The 7058-nt window shown below is 38.7% G+C and overlaps 1 non-coding gene across 1 annotated transcript; it reads right to left on the bottom strand.

Annotated features, from left to right (window-relative positions):
• Positions 1-525: 525 nt before the first annotated feature.
• LOC119873062 lies at positions 526-586 on the bottom strand. Its single transcript, XR_005363863.1, has one exon. It is a non-coding gene; the product is annotated as a U7 small nuclear RNA (small nuclear RNA).
• Positions 587-7058: the final 6472 nt, after the last annotated feature.

Raw genomic sequence — 7058 nt, forward strand, 5'->3', positions numbered from 1 at the left:
TTTTAATGTTGAGTTTTTACATATTCTAGATTCTGGTCCTTTGTTGGATATGTGCTTTGCAAGTATTTTCTCCTAGTCTGTGGCTTATCTTTTAATCTTCTTAAGAGAGTCTTTTATAGAGCAAAAATTTTTTATTTTTTAAATTTTAAACTCTGATCTTTAAGATTTATTTATTAGAGAGAGAGTGTGTGAGAACATGTGCATGAGTCAGGGGAAGGGTAGAGGGGAAAATCTTCCAAGCAGACTCCCCGCTGAGCAGGGAGCCTGATGTGGGTCTGTCCTATGACCCATGAGATCATAATCTGAGCCAGAACCTAGAGTCAGACACTTAACAAACTGAGCTACCCAGGCACCTGGAGCAAAATTTTTATTTTTGGTGACATCTAATTTATCAGTTTTTTTCTTGCATGGATTATGCTTTTGTTGTCAAGTATAAGAATCCTGCTTGGCCCTAGATCCCAAAGATTTTCTTCTATTTTTTTCTAAAAGTTTTATTGGTTATCCCCCCACCCCCACCCCAAACCCTAGGGTCTTTTGGTAATGACTGGAAACTTGCTGGACAAATTCTAAAAGAACTGTGATACTTAATTTTACATTTTATATTTAAATTTGTGATTCAGTTAGAGAGGGTGACAAAACATATGAGACTCCTAACTCTGGGAAATGAAAAAAATGGTAGTGGAAGGGGAGGTGGGCAGGAGAATGGGGGTAACTGGGTGATGGGCACTGAGGAGGGCACTTGATGGGATGAGCATGGGTGTTATACTATATGTTGGCAAATCAAACTTCAATAAAAAAATAAAGTTGAAAAAAATAAATTTGTGATTCATTTTGAGTTAATTTTTGTTTAAGATAAAAGGTTTAAATCAATGTTCTGTTTTTCATTGTTTTGTTTTGTGGCTATGGAGTGGGAGTGATTTCTCCCACTTAATTCTTTTTCAAAATTGTTTTAGCTATTCAAGTTTCTTTACCTTTCATATAAATTTTGGAATAGTGCTGTCTATATTTACAGAATATCTTGCTGAGGATTTTTAATAGGGATTACATAAAACAATGTCAGTTTGGGGGAGAATTAACATCTTTATTATTTTGAGTCTTTAAAAATTTTAATTTCTGTATAGTTAACATACAGTGTTATATTAGTTTCAGGTGTACAATATTGTGATTCAACAATTCTATACATTACTTAGTGTTCATCATAGTGTACTCTTAATCCTCTTAACATTTCTTGTAGGGTAGTTTAGTGATCATGAGTTCCTTTAACTTTTGTTTGCCTAGGAAACTATTTTTCCTTCTATTCTGAATGATAGCCTTGCTAGATATCCTGGGTTGCATGTTTTTTTTTCTTTCAGCATTTTGAATACATCATGTCACTCTCTGCTGGCCTGTACAGTTTCTGCTAAAAAATCAGCTGATAGCCATGTGGGGTTTTCCTTGCATGTAACTGTTTTCTCTTGCTGTTTTTAAAAATCTCTATCACTACTTTTTGCCTTTTTAATTACTATGTGTCTTGGTGTGGACCTCCTTGAGTTAATGATGTTGTTAGAGTTTCTCATGCCTCTTGGATTTGGATTTCTGTTTCCTTCCCCAGATTTGGGAAGTTTCCAGCTATTATTGCCTCAAAATTTCTACTCCCTTTTCTCTCTTCTTTTGGGGATCCCTATAATGCAAATGTTATTATACATGGTGGTATCATCACCGATTTTCCTAAGTCTATTTTCATTTATTATTATTGTTTTTTCTCTTTCCTGTTCAGCTTGATTGTTTTCTATTACTCTGTCTTCCATGTCACTGATCCATTCTTCGACTTCCTTTAGTCTACTATTTATTCCATCTAGTATATTTTTATTATTTTATTTTATTTTATTGTTGAGAAAGAGAGCATGTCCAGAGAGCGTGTAAGCATGGGCGTGGAGAGGGGCAGAGAGAATCTTAAGCAGACTCCACACCCAAACCCCTACCGCAGGGCTGGAGGAAGCAAGTCTATAGGAGAGCATGGGGAAGGGCATGCTGTTAGCAAGCATGTAGATGGCGAGTGTTGGTTTTAGCTTGGTTTCCATAGGTGTCCATGTGTTTAGGCTGGGGGATGGAAGAAGGAAATGGTCCCTGCCAGCTCCCTTCTTCCTGGAGAAATCTAAAGATTCCTGCTCTTCCAGCATGTATTCTGAGATTAGTAAATAATTTTCCCTCCAGTATACCCCAGGTGTTTTTCAAAAATTGCTGCTTCTATGCTGTAACTCTGTGGGGCTTTGTTGTGGTGGCTCTTTAAGGGTAGCGACTCAGTTTCCTATTGCCCTCCAGGCTCTCCCAGATCCCCAGCCTGGTGATTTTTAATGTTCTAGATGTTGAGATCCACTGGTTGTAAAATCTCAGGAAATTAGCCTCTGTGGTTTTCAAAGCCAAATGTTATGGAGATTTGTCTTCCCCATGCAAGATCCCTGAGCCTGGGGTGTTTGGTGTGAGGGTCTGTTTCTTTCCCCTCTCCATGCCTGCTGGATCCCTCCCTCCTCTGGATAGTCCCTCAGGTCTATTTAACTCCCAATTGTGTCTCTTCTCTTCCAGCCCTCTTCAATATGTCCTCTTCTCCACATTTAGCTGTGGAGAGTCTGCCAGTTGTCAGGTCATTTTCTGGGTTATTTATGCTGATGTAGGTGTTATTTGTACTCATGGAACAAGATGAGCTTAGTATCTTCCCTGGAAGCCCCTATATTGATTCTTTCAATCCATGAACATGGTATCTCTCTCTTCTATTAGGTCCTCTTTGATTTTTTTAATCAGCATTTTTTAATTTTCAGCATACAGATTCTATATATGTTTGTTAAGTTTACATCTAAGTGTTCATTTTCTTTGGCATGATTGTTTAGGGTACTGTGGTTTTTTTTTTTTTTAAAGATTTGTATTTATTCATGAAAGACACACAGAGAGAGGCAGAGACATAGGCAGAGGGAGAAGCAGGCTCCCTGCAGGGAATCTGATGTGGGACTCAATCCCAGGACCAGAACCCTGGCATCATGACCTGAGCCAGAGGCAGATGTTTAACCACTGAGCCACCTGGGTGCCCTGGTATTGTGTTTTTAATTTCATTTTCCATATGTCATCATCAGTATATAGAAATGTGATCATTTTTTAATACTGATCTTGTATCCTACAGTTTTGCTGAGTTCACTTGTTCTAGGAAGGTCTTCTGTTTTGTTCTTGTTTTTATAAATTTCTTGGGATTTTCTACATAGATAATTGTGCTACCTGCAAATAGAGATACTTTTATTTTCTTCCTTTCAATTTATATAATTGTTTTTTTTTGTTTCTTTTTCTTATTGTAACATAAAACTTCCAGTACTGTGTTAAGCAAGGGTTGTGAAAGTCCCGTGTTGAACAAGACAGAACCAACCTTGTCTTTTTTCTGATCTTGGGGGGAAAGCATTACACATTTTTTCATTAGGTATAGTATTACTTGTAAGGTTGTTTTTTTTTTTTTTTAAGATATTCTTTATCCAGTGAAAGAATCTCCCCTTTATTCCTAGTTTGCTGAGGGTTTTTATCATGGATAGGTATTGGATTTTGTCAAATGCTTTTTTAAGATACAGGTTTTTCATTATCATAAATCTTTGTAAAGCATTCAGGTAATGATTTTTGTAGGCTCGATTACCATTCCTCAAGATGGATACACAACCCCTGCAGGTGGTCTAATATGATCTTGACTAGGTTTCTTCCTTTTCAGTAACCTGTCTCACTGTGCTGGGTGCCAGTTTATTTTCTCAGGATCTCAGGAACTGATCTGTTTTTTTCATGTTCCTTGGCAAATGTGAAGGTACTTTATCAGAACTCAAATATTTTCCTATTCAGACCGCTCAGATTTTTTCACTCAAGTCCTATTTCTAGTTTGAGAAATCTGTCTGGTTCAGAACTCATTATCAATGGATTAGTGAGGATTACATTAACTGTAACTGATTTCCTTGTCTTGGATTATCTATACTGCCCACTTTTGGAGTCTTTTAGAACATATCTTAGGTGACTTCTTCACATTGGTGTGCTAATATAGCTTTAATAACCAGCTTTCAGGGTAAGGGAAACTCCTGATTTGTTGATTTCCAAGATATAAATACTCCTAACATGACTGATTTTAAGTTAACGTTATGATGTCACTGAACATGGAGGTGGGGAGAGATGTGCCCAGCTAGCTTTCATGAATGGTACAAGCCAGATCCAGCATTCCACTCCTTATACATACCTTAATGTAACACTGGTGATAGCCACCCCTCATACAAACTTTTCTAGGTACTTAATTTTCCAGACTATTACAGGATTGCTACATTCTTTTCCCCCAGCATTCTTAAGAGTATATGAAAGAAAGGTAGGTAGTCAGCCCCATAGGAATGGAGGTTAATGAGTAGCAAGTATAGCATTTTTTTTTTTTTTTGGCGTGTATCAATAGTTCATCCTTTTTTTCCTGAGTAGTAGTCCATGGGATGGATGTGCCACAAGTTCGTTAACTCTTCACTCAGTGAAGGATGTGAGTTGTTTCCAGTTTGGGGCTATTAAGAATAGGGCTACTATGAATACTCAGGTATAGGTGTTTGTGTAAACATAAACCTTTATTTTCAGTATCCTTTTTTTATCCTTCTCCCCCCCCACCTCCACCAAAAATGCCTGAAATCTAGCAGTTATATTTTCTTTGCCTTGTCTTCTAAATCCAATTCAAGATATAAGGGAATTACTAGAGAAGTACATTTGTATAATTCTATCCTTAGAAATGATAGAATTTTGAGAGAAGTTAGCCATTGGAAGCTCTGAATATGGACGGGACTTGACATACTTATTAATTATTACAAAATGTCCTTCAGTGTTCATATAGAGAGCATCATGGTGGGGTTTGCGGGGTGGGTTGACACTCTCCTGCTGTTCTACTGGCTTTTAGGACCTGCTGATATCTTCACACCCTCAGCATGAGCTTCTGCTATTCTACTTCCATATCAGGCTGAATGAAGACTTTCTAAGCAAATAAACTGTTGGGAACCCAAAGCCATGTCCTGCACTTATGTGGCCACGGCATCCCAGTTATCTGCTCTTGAAATGCATCTTAAATGCCTGTGTTGATTGATGCTTGGCTGGCATCATGACTGTATGGATTTTCATTTCTCTGAAGCATGGCCTTTTCAAGGGGGCAGAGTTTCTAAGTGATTAATAGTATGGGTCAAAGACAGACAACCTGGGTTAGAATCCAGCTCTGCTGGGTATTAGCAGTGGGGCCTTGGAGAAGTTCTATCATCTCTCTTGTGCTCAGATTTATAATTTGTCAAATGGGCTAATAATAATACCACATACAGTTATTATGAAGGTTAAATGTGATAGCATATGTAAAGCTTTAAGAAAAATGTTTGGACATAGTAAACACTCATTACATTATCATCATCATGCATATATTGAGAGTGGAGAAGAATCCTAGGGCCCATTCTCTCAAGGGCCACTTGCTTCCTCACAACTTTGGTTCTCCCTTCTCTGTGTGGACTTACAAGCATCAGGGTGAGTGGCTTCTCATTTTAGCCCCACAGCTCCACTTCTCAGGAACTCTGCTGAAATACTAAGAACTTTCAGCCCTTCTGAGCTCTGTATTGGATCCTGGAGGTGCTACTCACTCCTCTGTCAGGGCTTTGCACACAGTTCACATGATGTCTTGAAGATAAGCCAGCCGACTGGCCTGTAAGTGAGCCCTTGGTAATGGCTTTCCTTCAGGGTTGCCAGTTACTCCCCTCTGTTCCACCTCCTCCCACACAGCAGGCAGTCATTACAGGCTGCCCAGCCTGAGCTCCACTCTCAACTTGCTTGCCCCTAAACTCCTGGCACTTGCTCCAATGGGGAGGGAGAGTTGTTTCCGGCTCCCAGCACCCCCAGCTTGTTTTCTTTCAGCATCCTCCACAGGTCTTTTCTCTCCAACCAGTCCAGACTCAGCCCTTTGGCACCTCGTTCAACTCAAGGATTTGTGTTTTCTTTACGGGAAGTAGGGAACATTCTGTATATATGGGGGGGGGGCAGTGCTTCACCCAGCTTCTCTCAGGTCCTCTCATCCTCACTAGCCAGCAACTCCTTAAGGCTGAAATGCATGCATCTTCCTGTCATGCTATGGCCCAGTAAAGTGCCTTTATATAATATGTCAATATTTATTAAATGAATGCCTGAATAAATGATGAATTTCTTGAAAGCACCTGGGGAAATGTCCTGCTAACATGGATCCCTGCTGTAACCTAGGGACTGGCCTTCTGCTGGAAAGTTGGCCCATAATCCTTGCAGTACTCCTTGGCCGCTGATTTTCCAACCATGGCTTTACACCTGTTTCATTTTATAGTATTTATTGGGAAAGCATGTTAGCTACTTATTATAGTCAGATATCATCCGTGACAAGCCATTTTCCTTGAATTAGCCCAGTGAGAAATATTTCTAAAGGCGTTAAATGAAATCATCCAGACGCTTCCTGTGGCCAGCTGGACCTGGCAGCCACATTTAGTCCCTGGACTTGAATATAGAGTGGATTGTGTTTTCAGTCTACTCCAAGCAGTGAAGCTGCTGCTAATTCTTACACTAATAAATGAGGTTTTAACAAATTCTACCAAGCAAAAGTAACAGCGGAATTTATAACTGTGTTTTCAGTAAATTAGTGAGAGAATACCGTGACTGGCTTATCGTAATCAACCAGTAAATGCTAACTGTTATGATTTTGGACATCACTACCAAGAATTGTTGCAGGTATATGACACCAAAGAAAGATGAAGATTGGTAGGCGAATACATTTTCAAGGGTTAGTAGAAAATAAAGTCCTATAAATAAATACTTTGTTTGAAGTTAGAAATAAAAAAAAAATGGTGAAAAAAAGACCATTTAATAAAAATTAAAGAGATAAAAATGGAGGAGTTAGAAGAATTGAGAAAAGGCTAAATAGCAATATACATTTCATAATGTGTGTATAAAAACAAGAATTACATGCTTATACACTTACCCTGGAAAATTTCCCACACTTAATCAAATCACATTGTTTCAAACTGTGATTCCAGAAACTTTGAGATACA

This window comes from Canis lupus, chromosome 8 (genome assembly GCF_011100685.1).
Source record: "Canis lupus familiaris isolate Mischka breed German Shepherd chromosome 8, alternate assembly UU_Cfam_GSD_1.0, whole genome shotgun sequence".
Taxonomy (NCBI): domain Eukaryota; kingdom Metazoa; phylum Chordata; class Mammalia; order Carnivora; family Canidae; genus Canis; species Canis lupus.